The 15,066-nt window shown below is 39.9% G+C and overlaps 1 protein-coding gene across 8 annotated transcripts in view; it reads left to right on the top strand.

Moving 5' to 3' along the window:
• Positions 1 to 15,066, top strand: part of NCKAP5 (NCK associated protein 5) — a 454,622-nt gene that overhangs the window by 69,065 nt on the left and 370,491 nt on the right. The window contains exon 1 of one of the 8 annotated variants that reach the window (XM_064435172.1): positions 8,084 to 8,206. The exons of 6 other annotated variants lie outside the window; for them this stretch is intronic. The gene's annotated coding sequence lies outside the window, so the exon portion shown is untranslated. Of the gene's footprint in view, positions 1 to 8,083; positions 8,207 to 15,066 lie in introns of those variants that run through there. One more of the 8 variants, XM_064435170.1, reaches the window with a different exon arrangement.

The raw sequence follows: 15,066 nt of genomic DNA, 5'->3' as shown, positions 1-15,066 counted from the left end.
AATTATTTAGTGGGGGAGAAGTGGCCATATCATTCTCTGCTGTGTCCAGAAAGCTTCAGTGTCTTTTGGAGGAAAAGTGAAGCAATTGGAAGATCTTACAGAGTTCTGTGACATGTTTTAGTTTTGTGACCTAAGAAAATTTGGATCTGTTTACTAGTCATGCTGCAGCTCTTTGTCCCACTCTCTTTCCCATGTCCCTATAAAGAAAGAAAATTCTGCTAAAAATCACCTATGCTCAGGAAAATTTAGTAGAGCAGTGTGTCTGGAATAGGTTTTTAAAACAATGATGTTTCTCAAGTAATAGTACAATGTTCAGCTTCTGTAAGTGCTTCCAGCAGAGGATTTCATAACTAAGTTCCCTGCCTCTTTCTACCACAGTCATTTGAGGAGAAAGTTATCCCATTCTGCAGAGCAAGGAACTGAAAAGAGACAATGACAGTAATTCTGTGCTGACTAGAAGATGTCCATTCTCTTATTTCCACCTCATGGCTGTGATTCCTGGCCCAGCTCTGCCTTTATAAGCTGGGTTTTCCTTCTGCATCATCCTAGAACCCAAACCAGCTACTGCCTGGTGACTGCTGAGGGCACAAATCCTCTGTATGGAGATCCAGTCACTGGCACTTGTGCAACACCTGGTACAGCCATTCAGAACTTGTCAGGCAAGCCTAGGCCACCTGTTACTCCATTATTTTAGTTCATGTTTTAACACAGACCAACTAGCTTTCAAAAGGCCTTTTTTGCCTTGTTTTAGGCCCTTTAGCCCAAGGGAATACCTTTATAACAGCTCTAAATCAGATGTATAATAATCAGCTCTCAATATTAACACAGCAGAGTCTTCTTGGTTATATTCCCTTGACAAAACCCTTGGCCCATGGACAGTTTTACCTGGTGAGGGCTCTGAGCAGGCAGAATTGCTCTTCCCTTGCCCACCTGCAGTGGAGGGGCTGGACAGCAGAGACATCCAGGTCACCCCAGCTGACTGTGTAAGGTTGCCTGCTGTTGGGGTGGGTGTTTGCTGCTGGCTCTGTGCTAGTGTAGAAAATACTGATGGTGACACCTTTCCTTAGCACACTTTAGCTGCTCTTTGGAAGACACAGAGGAGGAGGTTTCTTCCTCTGGGAGCTTTCAGTGTAAGGCTTTCAGAGTACTTTTATTGCCAAACATCCTTAAGTGATGGAGGCACAAATTGGAATAGAAGTAGGCAGAAAGAGTTCTAGAGAGCCCTGAATCAGTGCTTCAGGTTCAAGAGGGATGGAAGTTCAGCATGTGGCTTCATGTAGAGTCTTGACTTCAGCACGTGCTGCTGGTTTGTTTGTTTTCTTTTTCTGTTTTCAGTCTCTCCCTATGCATCACTCAGGGCACTGAGGCCAGCCATCATCTCGGAGATCTCACACCAGACATAAAGCAACCACCACTGAATTTATACAGGGCTCATTAGTGTGGTGGCTTCTTGGATGCACTGTTTTCTACACCTGCAGATAGTTAGTGGTGAGTACTGCCACAAAGAAAACCAGCTGTTAACCAAGAAAGTTATGTAACTTGCCCAAGGATGCACTTTGAAGTGGCTGGTTCCACCCAGGTGGATTTTTGTGGTGCACCACTGAAAGCAGTACAATTTAGCACGAGCAGAATCACCTATACAATCTTTTAGCAGTAAGCTACAAGACCAAATTTTCTATACTAAGCAGTATGTTTATTATAAGCTGACTGCTGACTGCTTTGTTTCAAGGGATTAGAAATTAGTTCAGATTGAAATGGGAAGAGGTAGAAACAACACTAATTCCCAACTGTCACTGTATTTCTCATTTGCTGTACTGAGAATCTACAATTGTGTAATCGTGAAGACAATTTTAGACTCTTGTGCTTGAGAATACAGAAAGTTACGTTTTACCTGTCTGTCTCTGGAGAAGAAAAGCTTTAATTAAGTCTTACTTTAATTACGTCCCATCTATACAGTGCCTAAAAGCATTATGAGAACATGTCATTTACTATATCCCTGCCTTCTGGGAAGGTTTAGATGCTGAATCCTCTAATGCTGTAAAAAGTTCCAATTGCTGTTATTAAATTAATATTTGAAACAAGTTTATTAATATAGGTATTGTGATAATAATTGCTAAGTAGTGAAAACCTGAGTGATTAAAGTACAATCTGGAACTTTCTTCCATCAGGGGAAAATATTAGAATTCTGTGTTCATATAGAAATTCACCAGTGCTGGTGATCCAGCACTGATGATCTGCTGGTATGGCTGGTGTCCTAGATCAGAATCTTATTTCACAAAAATTAGTATTTTACCAGTGTCACTGGTAACACTGTACATTACCATTCTGTGCTGTTCCAAGACATAGTTTAATTAAAAACCACCTGCTCTTTTCCAATTGTCTTATCCTAATTAAGCTAATGAGAATGTCATAACTTCTGATATTTATAGAAAATAATGTCTTTGAAATGAACTTTCAGGTATTGTTTTGTTACAATATGGGAGTGCTTATGAGGAGGAGATTATTAGAAATGTTCATAAACAAAACCATCAGTCTTGTAGAGGTCCTTGATATCCTTTGCCAAGTATCCATCAGTCTTCCTCAACCTAACTGTTAACTTAATAGAAACTTAAGTTAGTAAATGTAATAAGAATGAACAGTCATGGACCTCCCTGTGTCTTTCCCAGCTTTTGTAAATAACTTAATCCTCAGTGAAAAGTCCTAGAATAGCAGTAGGTGTTTTAAATATTTTAAATAATTTCAACAGAGTGCTATATGTTTTCCACAAGATGAGAGTGACACATTGATACCTTTTTAAAATATGTCATTTTCCTATAGTTCTTTTATATTACTTTTCAAATTGTCACAGCTTGACATGTGAATCTGTTTGGTTAAAAGGTAAACAAGCTTGCAGCAACTGAAAATGACATTTGTCTTTATGCATCAAAGTAAATATTGTTCACCTGAAGATGACACATCTCCAGGGCAGCAGACTGACTCCCCTGAAGGCGAATGTGCATCCACGCAGGATGCATAATTTGGATTGTTTTTGCTCCACCCCTGTTTACTTTTGCCCTCCAGTCAGTTATGTTGTCCAGACCTGTTTGTAGTCAGTTGCATTATCCCACAGCCTTTGGTGTCTTCTGCCCTGAAAACTTGAACTCTGAGGCCAAGCCCGTGCAAAGGAATGGTCTGGAGATTTTTCTATCAGACAGGTTTGGTTTTATTCTCCTCTTCATGAACAGATCACCGTCTTCTCTGACTGCAGTGATTTGCAAAGCATGTGATTCCATCAATTCTGAATCCAAACTAATATTTAAAATATCTTTTTTCTTTTCTAAGTGAAATGAGGCAACAAGAAAGTCATGGTATTTTGAGGGAAAAAAAATTGAGAAATCGTGGTAAGAAGCCCAGGGACATGAATACCACAATAAGCTTCCAAATTTATCTTCAGGCTGAATAATATGACTTTATACCCAGCCAATTTTGCTGATAGTATGGATTTAACCTTGGACACAAACTAATTGTTATTTTTTGAGGAATTTTCTCCATATTTAGCACTGAGGCCTACTTAGAAGAATGTAATAGTGCTGGAAATACCTTATCAGAGGAGTGTGTGTAGCAGATAACAGAGCAACAATGCATGCAGCTTATCTTTAGGGAACTGATCTATCAAAGGGTGTCTGTTCTCTCAGCTCCTGGTATTCCCTAACATGCCCTGTGTTCCAGTTCCAATCTCAGAGATTTTGTTCCTTCAAGGGAGTCACAGACAGATGACATTTGAGCTCCCAGCAGACCGATGACATGGAAGCATTTCTCAGAGTGCTGCTTGCTGCAAGGGAGGGGATTGGTTTCTAACATCTCCAAAGTCCTTTCAGTTGCTCTCAAGAAGGTGAGGAGTCACAGGGAAAGTGAATGTCTTCCTCACCTATTCTACTACTGCACAGCACCCAGGCCTTGTAATCAGGCCACCACCATCCAAAAAGCATAACATTTTTTTTTAATAAATTCTTAAGTTTACCAGGCCTCAACTTTGCTGTTCAGAAGCATAAGACCCATTCATAATTGGTCATGGTTTTGTTGAGTCCTGTTTCCACTGGGGATATGTCAGCATGGATAAGCAGTGCAGTGGTGCAGTGGAGTATAATCTTGCCAGGGACCTGGCAGCCATGCTGTGAGTTTCAGAGATTTTATGTCTTCATGAAGATACACTCTATGTGTATGTAGGGCTGACTTGGAGGTAATTCCCTGAAGGAAGAGAGCAAGGGATGCAGAACCAGATTTCAAAAGAAGGTCAGAGAAATAAATGTATTTTAATAAATATACATCCCTCCCATACATCACAGCATGGAGGGAGTGGTGCATGTGCTGTGACACCTTTTGGGTGATACTTAGCAAAGTATTTCAGGTCAGTGGAGCTTAACTCTGTTATCCTACACTTGTCTGTGCAGATTTGAAAATCTTGAAATGTACAGAAGGCAGACGGAGAGGCAGAAAATGATGTAAAATGTACAGAGATAACCCCATTTTGTGAGAGCAAAGGCTGCAATTTATTCTCTGCTTTCCTTCTGCCTGCCTATTTCAGCTAGGACCAGGGTGAGCCTGATCATCCAATTATTGGCCTTCAGAGTGTTTCACATTGGCAGCCTCTGGGTTAAAGAAAAATAATTGAGTGGCCAGTGTTCCCACCTGGTTTTCAAAAGGTTACAATAAGCTTCATTTTAATATTCTACTTCCTGGTTTCTGGCATACAGGCTAGGTGACATTTTATTCCTAAAGTCCTCTTCAGAAACATAATTTTTGTCAGTTCTCACGTGTTTCACGAGGACTCTGCTGGGCTGATGTTTTAATAAATCCTACATGCTTGTGTTCTCATCCTCCTCACCGCCTTCATTTTCAACTAGGTATCAGCTACACTGACAGCCTTATATATCTCCTGAAGGTTGTTCTGTTAGACTGATGCATAGAATTTGCATATGAGCACACCAGCTTTTCATTCACTGTGGGGTGTCTCCTTTGCCACAGTTCCTTTTTGCTTGTGTGTATGACTGTAATGTGTTTTTTTCCCTCTAGTCTAGCTGAATTCCAAGAGCAGTTAAGGAAGGAAGGCAGCAAAGAATTGCCATTAGGCATGGTGGAAGTATTCTTTACTGCTTGATACTCCTGCATCTGAAGGATTGATTATCTTTCCTTTCATAGCACCCATATTTCTCTCTCTCTTCTATCCTTAATAATTTCTGAAATTCAAAGAAATGTTTTTTCCTTTTCCCTGTGCTTAGGGCTATTAACTGTCCTAATAGTAAACGTGTCTTATGCTTAAGTTTTGTCAAGTCAAGGGTTTCCTTGCAGAACTGCTACCAGAAAATTAGTTTAGTGTACAGCTTTTCTGAGGCTTATTGTTTCTGTGACTTGAATCTCAGATAAGGCTTGAAAATAAATCAGTCCCCCTCTTTAGAAAATCCCACCAGTACTGTTTCTTTGGAAACATTTGCCAGTGTCTCACATTTAAATAATGGTGCAGATAGATATTGAAGCTAAATAATGGCCAATTGTCTTCAGTGTCCTGTAAGAGTCAAGGACACATCAGGGCTTCATGGCTGTCACCACGCAGTCCCTGACAACGCAGGGGATTCCCAGAGTGACAGCATGAATAGTGTGCTGACCTTTCTCTTCCCAAGTTTGCTGCTTGCCCCTCAGCAGAGGCAGGGGGACAGGAGCTGGCTGTTGTCATTTGCCTTCCTGCCTAGAACTCCTCTTCATCCATCACGCCATTCTTACAATACTCCCCTGGATGTTTACACCCTAGTCCTTCTATCAGGAAGAGTCTGGTTTTTTGAGCAAACATATAAAGTCATGTAGGCAAAGCTGTGATCACGAGTAAGGTTTCAAATACGATGTATCTTGTTTGCTTGTAATCATAGGATTTTATTTTCATTTAAAGCTGAGGTCACAGATAGTTCTACAACTCTCCTTCTCTCTGTGTCACCTTTTAACACAGTTGGAGTTCTGTCATCTGTTTTGATAGGCTACAGATGAGACAAAGGTATGCAGCTGTCTAATCTTCTTTTTCTGCTAGGATGAGGGTGAAAAGATTCTGGATTTAAGCCCCACTTCTGTTTCCTTTGGCTTTCAGAGATCTACGATGCTTCTTTGTGCTTTTCAGCTGTTAACCTGAGTTAGCTCTGATCTGGGTTGTGGCCACAAGTGTCTCAACATGGGACAATTATAAACTGAGGAAGGCATGGAGGAGCTGGGATCCTGTCACAGGCTGGTCATAGGCATAGTGTCTTCAAAAGGAGGAAAGCAAGAATATTTCTGTATGTCATGAATATATTTGAGGATAAAATACATTAAGTAAGTGTGGTACACTGGGTTACTGTAATAATACAGAGTCTGGAGAGCTGTTTGGCCCTCTCTCAGTGAAGTGTCATAAGGTGGTTGAAATATAACAAATTATTTGGCTTCTCATATTTTATCATCTACTTTGGCAATTTCTACATGTTTTCAGGACTTTTTAAAGTACTTTGTCCTGTAAGTTCCCTTAAGAACTCAGTACACTAAGGGTTTCCCCTTAGGAATATAAACCAGTTAACTATGGAAACTTCCAGAGTTGGATGGAGACAAGTTATTAAAATATGCAGCTCTTCTATGGTATAATGGTCTCTCTCTGTGGCATTAATCCTTCTCCTTTTCATACAATGCACTTGAAATTCTGCTTTTCTTTGTAGGTGGCAAGTATTGTCATAACTTCACTTCAAGAACTATTCACCTTTTAAATGCAGAAAACAGTTCTCATTGTACTTCAGCTAGAGAATAATCCCTTTTCTTTTGCTCCTTCATCCTCCGTGGCACGCTGATGATAAGTGAACTCTCAAGCAGTTACAATTTCACAGGAGCTTTCATGGATTGCAGAGCTCTGGGTTTTTCAGATACCACACGTTCAATCAGCACCACTTGGAATGTCTCTCTGTTTTTAAATCTGACCTGTTAATGTCACTACATTCATCCTAAATGCTGCATTTTACAGTGGGATTTCTTGTGGTTCTCCCCTTAATGTCTTCTCGTTCTTTTTTTCTGAGCAGCTGTTGGTAGCTCTCCCTACTGCTGTCAACTCTTAAACCTCTGCATTACAAACTGCAGGCCAGGGTGAGCGTACTACATTAAATCAAGGTCTGCAAAGTTGGCTTGCAATACACATTAGAAGCCCAAAAATAAAGAGAAATGGAAAACTGAGCCATTCCTAATGTAATGTCCTAAACTTAGTTTATACTTTGATCCATGAATAACTAGCACATTAGAAGCTTTTAAAATCATATTGCATACAAAAATCCAGCTGGTGACATTCTTGCTGCGCTGCAAGTATAGAAACAATACTACCAGTGTTAGGGCCACAGTGCTGCTACATCAGATAGAGAAACAGCACAAGAAAGGGCCCTCTGGAAAGACAGGAATGTTTGAAAACTTATGCTGAGTGCTCTAAAGCTGAGACCACTCCCTAAATGTATCGGTTGATAATCCATTCTAGTCCCAGTACAAGCAAAAACATAGGAGAGAATTATTAATTACATCACCACACCTATATAATGGAGTTCACTGTAGTTATGTAGGAGTTGAGGGTATTCAAGCAGTTTCTTTTGATGAAGTAATCGGGCTGCTTCTGGGGTCTGTTTCAGCTGCTAGGGGCGTGCTTCAAATGTAAATGACTGCCAAATGGATTCCTTCTAAATTCCAGCCAATTAAAATACATTTAAAGTGCAGCTGGTGGAGAGCAAAAGGCTTATAATTGCATAAGAAATGTTTGAGCATGAAACAAATCCCTGAAGTTTAGTGAACAGTGATTATTAAATACTGCATTTCTGGAGAAGTAGAGCAAGCAAACAAAAGAGCCTTCCGAAACTGCAGTCAGAGGCAAAGATGACACTTTTACCACCAAGTTAAAAGAGACAAAGCCGGGAGTGTGTTTGTTAGGGTGTCAGTTTTCCACCCTTGGCTCTTTAAACCATGCAAGTTTGGCAGCTTGCCCTATGTGGTGCTGCATACAAATATTGACAGAACAGTGTGGTATTTGTTAAACCCCTTCTTGGGAAGCAAGTGATTGAAACTCTGAAGGAAGATCTGAGAACTGCAGACATTATATTTTTTCTCAGTAGCACTATAATATTTACAGAATGAAACAGAAAATAGTGAATGGGGTGTAATGAATGACCTTCCTTTTCTGCTTTGCCTTGTAAGTAAGGACAGATTTTTTTGTTTAATGCTTTAAATGTTATTGTAAAAGAGTTTTACAGCTAGTAGCACTGAAAGATGCCATTAACACTTTTGATTTAACCTCATGTTTCGGGAAAAAGCTTGGCTGATAGAACAGACCATGTAAATAGGTGAAAGACTTTGCCCAGGAAGTTGCTGTGTGCAGCCACTGCGGATAATGCGTCCTATAGATGCAGAAACCTTGCAGACGTTTTAATTCACATCTGTATTTCAATGTTGGTGCTTTCCAGACATTTTATGCTCATGTCTGCATCTGCCTAGAAGTGAGATTTCAAATTATTCTGCCTCTACTCTGCCTCAGTAAAATTTAATTTTAACATGTTCAGTAGATCATTGTACTGATTTTAGAAATGGAAAAAAACAATTATAGGCAGTTCAGAAAGGTTTTTTTCCTATGCAATATTTTATTGTCTTAACCTTTTGGTATAAAACAAATAACTGAAATCAGGTGACTCAAAAGTGTTCACTATGTTATCTCAGGCTTTTCTAAATTGAATCAGGAGTAACAAATGAAATATGAAAAAAATATTTTCCAAAACTAACAAATATTGGTTTCTACCTGTATTGTATCTTACCACACAAAATTCACATGAAATAATTTGAAATTCCTGATTGCTTTCTCCTTTAACATATCCTACTCAATAAGTCCATTTTGACTTCACTTTTGTTAATTGTGAGTAAAGACTCCTGCACAGTTTCTAGTGACAGATCACATTGCAGCAGTAGGGGTTCAGTTCAATGTGCCTTGTTATTGATAATGTGAAAGTAGCACAGAGCATGTGCTGAAGACACGCTCATAAGAAATAAGCTTATTGCCAAAAGAAATGTAAATTCAATTATAAAATCAAGCTTTAAAGACATTTGTTGTGAAACATAAAGACATGTATACATACACTGAAAATAACTGTAATACAGTTAATCCCAAAATATTCAGGAGAAGAAACATGAAAAATCTCTGAGTTGAGAGGCTGGTTTTCTTTTTGAAATACCCTTATTGATTGACAATCATTACAGAGGGCAACCCATTGAATAGAGTGAAATTACTTTGATTGTTAACGTCCAGTGATTGCCAGTCACTGGTGTAAAATTAGGGTCAATGTTAATAGCAGTAGGTATGATGGAAGTAAACAAGTCTCTGTGTTTATAAAATACACAGTATATACAAAATAATTTTTAGCAGCACCTGGCCTATAGCAGCATTAAAGGTTTGGTTCAAGCCCCGGAGCAGTAAGGGTACAGGAAGGTGCAAACAACAGTTTACTGATTTTAAGACATATTTTTTTATTAGTTTTGAGATCTACAGACAAACAGTGAAACATAGGTTTTTATTATTACAAAAACCCAAATAACCCCTTTCTAGAGTTGCAAAATGAGGAAGCTGATGACTAAATGTAGACTCACTGAAAAGCCAGCTTCTGGTTTTCCTTTTTCTAAAGGAATCTCAGGGCTAACAAAACTTCTTTCAAACTAAACCTCTTTCTTAAACAGGCTTGACTCAGTATAAATCAAAAGATGAATCTAGCTCCTCCTGCATAATAACATTTTTCATGTAATTTACTTTTCCTTTATGCATGTGTGCAATGATGGATGTGTTCCCTATGCCCAGTGGTTCATGTGATATATCAGTTACCTTAAAGAAAGAGAGGTGCTTAGAAAGTGGTCAAACAAACAGGTGCAGAGGATGCATTAGCCCTCTGTATTTCCTTCTTGATCTCATTGTACCAGCAGTGGGCTGGGGTTTGGATGTTTCCAAATTACAGCCTCCTTTGCTGCCCAATTAATCAGGGATAGAGTGTCTCTTTGAGGTGCTCACTGGCCTGCAGGAACTGCTGCCTGGGCTCTGGAGCTTGGGGGAGCTTAGGTGGAGCTGTGTGAGAAACCTTCCAAACTGCCTTGCACTTCGGCACAGGTGTGGATGAAACACTATGGGAACACTTAAACATATTTTAGGTGTCCCCAAGGCTAAATATCCTTTGGAAAGCTGGTTTTCTGGATTATTTCCTTGGATATTAGCCCTTAAATTCTGCCAAAACACAGGCAGATTTCTATTGGGCTTCTCCCCAGAATGACTTGCTGAAAAGTTGTAGAACTTCAGTGTGTCTCCACAGGGAAAATTACATAAGTCTGACTGAAGGGTCGACATAATTTATAATGGCAAGCAGATGAGAACTTGCCTGGAGTTTTCCCCTGGGTGGTTTTACTCAGTGATTCTGTACAGTAAAAGCCACTACTACTTCATGCCTTTGGCAGGTCAAACTCTGAAATTTTTGGGTGTCTGAATATATACCCTCCTTTATTAAAAGCCTCACATGGAGCCTGCACTGGTTATACTGCCCATAGGACTGAGGAATGGCTGTTCTGCTGGTTTCCTGAACAGTGAAGTGCACTTTGGTTTCTACATTAAAACATCTATTAATTTTAGGTAGGATTTACTATTCCTTCACTGAAGATGTTTCTGGTGCTCTAGAGAATTCTAGAGGACAGAGTCTGGCCCTATATTTAAGGAAGGTGGTACAGCAGTGGAGGGATATCAAGCAAATTAATGGATAAAGATGAAAGTTTGACCAAACCTGAAGCCTAGGGAGTAGCAAAACTCCTTCTACCTGGGCAGAAAGGGGATTTTTTCAGAGTGCAGGTTATTCTCCAATAGCTGTGAGGATGGAGGCCTCTGCTTTTTACATTGTGCTGCATATTAATCCTTGATAATGCCTCATATATAATAAAGTACAAAGGAAGGTATTGGCCTAGGGGAGGTGTCAGCTCTGGTAACTTTGAGGTTTGGCACTGTTTTCTGTGACAGGAGCTGCAGGACCTATATTTCTGTACCACTATTCTGTCCTCCACTGTTGTCACTAGAGCTGGTCCTGAGCTCCACAGTCCTTCTGGCACAGGGACAGAAATTAACTTTTGCAGTAGGAGACTGTGGGACGAGTGTGTTTGCTTGGAGTACTTTTAGTGCACCTTTCACAGTTCTTTCCTAAACTCATTATCACTCCAGTGCTCTTGGTCTGTCCTCACATGTGAGGCAGTGGTGTAATGGGATTTAAATACCAGCATTTTGCCTCTCAGTGGACAATGGTCTAATGGCCTTTAGAGGGATTTGCCAAACACCAGAAAAACTTGGAACAAAATACCTTAAAAAAAGCCAAAAAGACAATGGTTGTCTTCCAGATTAAAAGTGAAGATTGCTGATGCTGATTACAAATATAGTTTATCATTTACACCAAAATGGTGTGTGACAGTTTGCTCATAATTTTGGGACCTGTGAATTGAAAGCAAGTGAAACAACTGCACTGTCCTTATAGAGAGATTGCTGAAAACAGCTAGAGCAGCTGTCATGTTTCTTTACCTACATCAAACAGACAACTTTGCTCCTCAGTGAAGTGACCAATTCTTGCCTTATTTTCCTCTTTCTGGTAATTTATTTGAAAAGTGCAGCTGAAGAACATTTTATGTCCCTTCTGGTGGTATCATAGAGCCACACTGTGGATTGCTCTTGCCCTCTGAGCATGTTTGCTATTACAAACTAAAACCTGCTGAGAAGCAGTTCTGGGATTTTGGGGTTTGCAGGATTTTTAAAAAATAATTTCTCTGTTTTTTTTGTTAGTCATTGATTTGGTTAATATTTTCCATGGATCACACGTAGGAAAGTTGGGGGACAAGTTGTTGTGAGGACAGATAATTATTACCAAACATAGAAACTGTGTAATAAATGAATGGAGGAAGGGAAGAAATACTAAAGTAATATAAATAGCTACACACCGCCAGTGGAAAACTTAAATGAAAGAGTAATGTATACCAGATGTGTGTATCATGCTGAGTAGAATTTTGCTAGGAATGATTTCCAGTAGGAAATAGTTGAAGGTAAGCAGGACAAATCTGAGTGTACTGCAGGAGATGTCTTGCTGGCAGAGCTCTGTGAGCACCTGTATTGGTGGAACCAGTTCTTTAGTAAACTTCCTTATTCCTTGTGCTCCAGTTTTATGGCATAAAGATAACTGAAAGGATCAACAGCCATTGACCAGTCAAAGAAAAATGATCAATAGTCGGTGAAGAAGCATAAACTTACAGCTATCCTTGAATTACCCAAGATATGGGACTGGCTGTGCTGATTCAGGTTGTCCTTCAAATCTGGGAGCTTGTAAGAGCTGAGGCAGCCCTCTCTCTGTAGAACTTCACCACCATGGTGAATCTCTCTACAATCTTCAAAGAGAGAATTTCAAGCCTCACACTGTCTAGAGCCTGATAAACTGACATTAACCTTCTTAGAGCTGCTGACACAGTTTGTTGGTGGCACAACAGGCAGCTCTCCAGCCTCACACACTCAGAAATAAAATCATCATGCACATGGAGAAGTTTTAGTTTTCCTAAACTGGGCAGCTCAAGGAAGTAGTCCAAAACCTTAATTTTGTTGTGGCAACTAGAGTTGATAAATGAGGACATCACACTTAAATGAGATTTTTAAGGCCTTGATGATCAGTGCAGGTGGCTGTGGTTCACAAAATGGATCCTGGGCACTACTGAAATTGTTCCAGACATATACCCTGCCTACAAGACCAAAGTTATTTTGCTGTCCAAAGTCAAGGAGTTGTCCCCTTGCTATCTTTTGTGGTAAGAACCACGAAGCAGGAATTCAAATTAGTTTTTATATGATTTCTTCTGTGGTAGCCCACATGAATGCTGTCTTTGTCACATCAACTTTGCCTGGAAAGGCACCCAACCTCATTACTGTGAGCTCTGTTCCTGTAGGGTCAAACTGTATCTCTAGATACCAATTTTTATAAATGTGATTGCTCCAAGGAAGGAATTGCCTTTATTTCTTTCATTTGTTGGAAGAAAAGTAATTTACTTCTGTTTTCCAGCCTCTCACCCACACTGGCTCAGTTTTGTGACTGGTCCTAAAGGAAAAGCTATTTCTTTATTCTTTCCAAATCACCCTTCTGGAGAAAATAACAGTAGCTGTGTAGTTCCTGCTCTTTCCACCCCTCTGAGCCCATAGGGGATGTATGCAGAGACACAATCCAAACAGTGCCTCTACTTGTAGTGTTCCTCTTTTTTCAGTCTGGAAAGGCTGTGTACAGCTCAAAAATGAAACTGACCCAGAGAAAAAAAATATATGGAGGACAAAATGCATTCTTGGAACCATGTTCATATACAGAACAACAGTTTTACCTTTGGCAACACTCTCTGACATCACAAGGTACAAGGAACAACTGTTGCTATGCTTGTTAGTGCAGGTAAATAAAAAAAAAACAAAAAACAACAAACTTTATACCCCCCTAATTCTTCTGTAGAGAAAGACAGGGATGATTTTTTTCTTTCTTGCCATTTTTGTTGCTAACAATTTACTTTTAATATTGCAACATATATCTGGCCTGAATTATTTAACATAAATGCATGAATTGTTATGCAGTCTTGTAGCATAGAGATACATGTTACAAGGAATATTTGAGGATAAAATTTCATCATTTTCAAAATCCAGCAGAGAATAATGCAATCCTGCTTTCTTTTGCCATTTAAATCCAGCTGAGCTGGGTAAGTGCTCAGATGGGAGGTTTGAGGGATCACCTGGGCTGTGCAGGTAAATGGGGATGTGCTGAGGGGATATCTGTGCATGGGTGGGATGTTCATTTACAGCTCTTGTGTGACATGAGGTCTGGTAAAGGGCTTTGTGACTGCCTGGCCTGAGATGCATGATGCAAATGTGATGTATCTCTACTGACAGTAAAAACTGAAAGGATACTTCACGGACTGCTTCTCAACAAGGGAGCTTTATGAGGGCAGAAAGCAAGGCCCTGTACTGCTGCTGGTCCCCTCAGGAGGCTGTGGTGGAGTGCCAAAACTGAATAATTTTGAAACTAAATATCTTTAAATGGATCCTTTGTTCATTTAAAGGAGATAGACTGAGGAGGACAGAGGCTTCTCTGGGGAATGTCATGGCTTTGTTGTACAACACAAAGCCTGTGTTTGAATCAAGATCTGGGTACTTCTAGCAAGGTCCTTTCTAGCAACATGAGCTATGCGCTACAATTTCTTCAGGACCCAATTTCTTACTCTGAAGTGTGTATGGGCTTTTTGAGATTGCCTTCTATCTCATCTTCTGAGCTAACTTCTCCTTCTTGATGGAGCATCTGTAATGAGGTGCTTCTTTCATTGATCACTGAGAGTTCCACACAGGTTGTGCTGTGATCAAAGACATTTTCTCTTTTCTCTAATGGTAAAGCTGTTGATTTACTGCAAGGCAGCAGGCTGATCTCTATGCCAGCACACTTAATTGGAGGGATTTTTTGCTCTACAAGACTATTTCGTTCATACACAAGAAAAAAAAATAAGAGGAGATGGAGAGCAGAGAGCAGAGCAAACATAAGTAAATACTTATATTTTTAATCATTGGATATGGGATTTGTTGAACTTACTAGCTGAGCCTCAGTACAGCTGTGAAGTTGGTGTCATCCAAGAATATGCTTGAGTGACATCCTGAGATGGCTTTAGAGACTAACTTCTTCTTTAATGTGATTTAAGACATTGGAATTTAGGTGCAGCTTCATTTGGGCTTTGTTTAATACCGAGAGGATGCAGCTTCATGCTGCAGGTGCTGGACACACAAGAACTGCCATGGTGGTACTGCAGCTGTTTGGTTAAAGTCCTTCTCCCCAGGGGGTTTCATCCCTCCCAGCCTGGCTGCTGCTCCTGCTGCTTCCAGCACTAATATTTTGACAGTCAAAATCAACAAATTTGGAAAGAAGTTCAGGTTTATTTCAGAGCAAAGATTTGTTTGGTGGGTCAGAGAATTTCAGTAGTGTGGCCCAAAACTCTGCC

The sequence above is a fragment of the Passer domesticus genome, chromosome 10, assembly GCF_036417665.1.
Source record: "Passer domesticus isolate bPasDom1 chromosome 10, bPasDom1.hap1, whole genome shotgun sequence".
Taxonomy (NCBI): Eukaryota; Metazoa; Chordata; class Aves; order Passeriformes; family Passeridae; genus Passer; species Passer domesticus.
The sequence above is the reverse complement of the archived record's forward strand: the minus strand, read 5'-3'. Positions and strand labels throughout refer to the sequence as shown.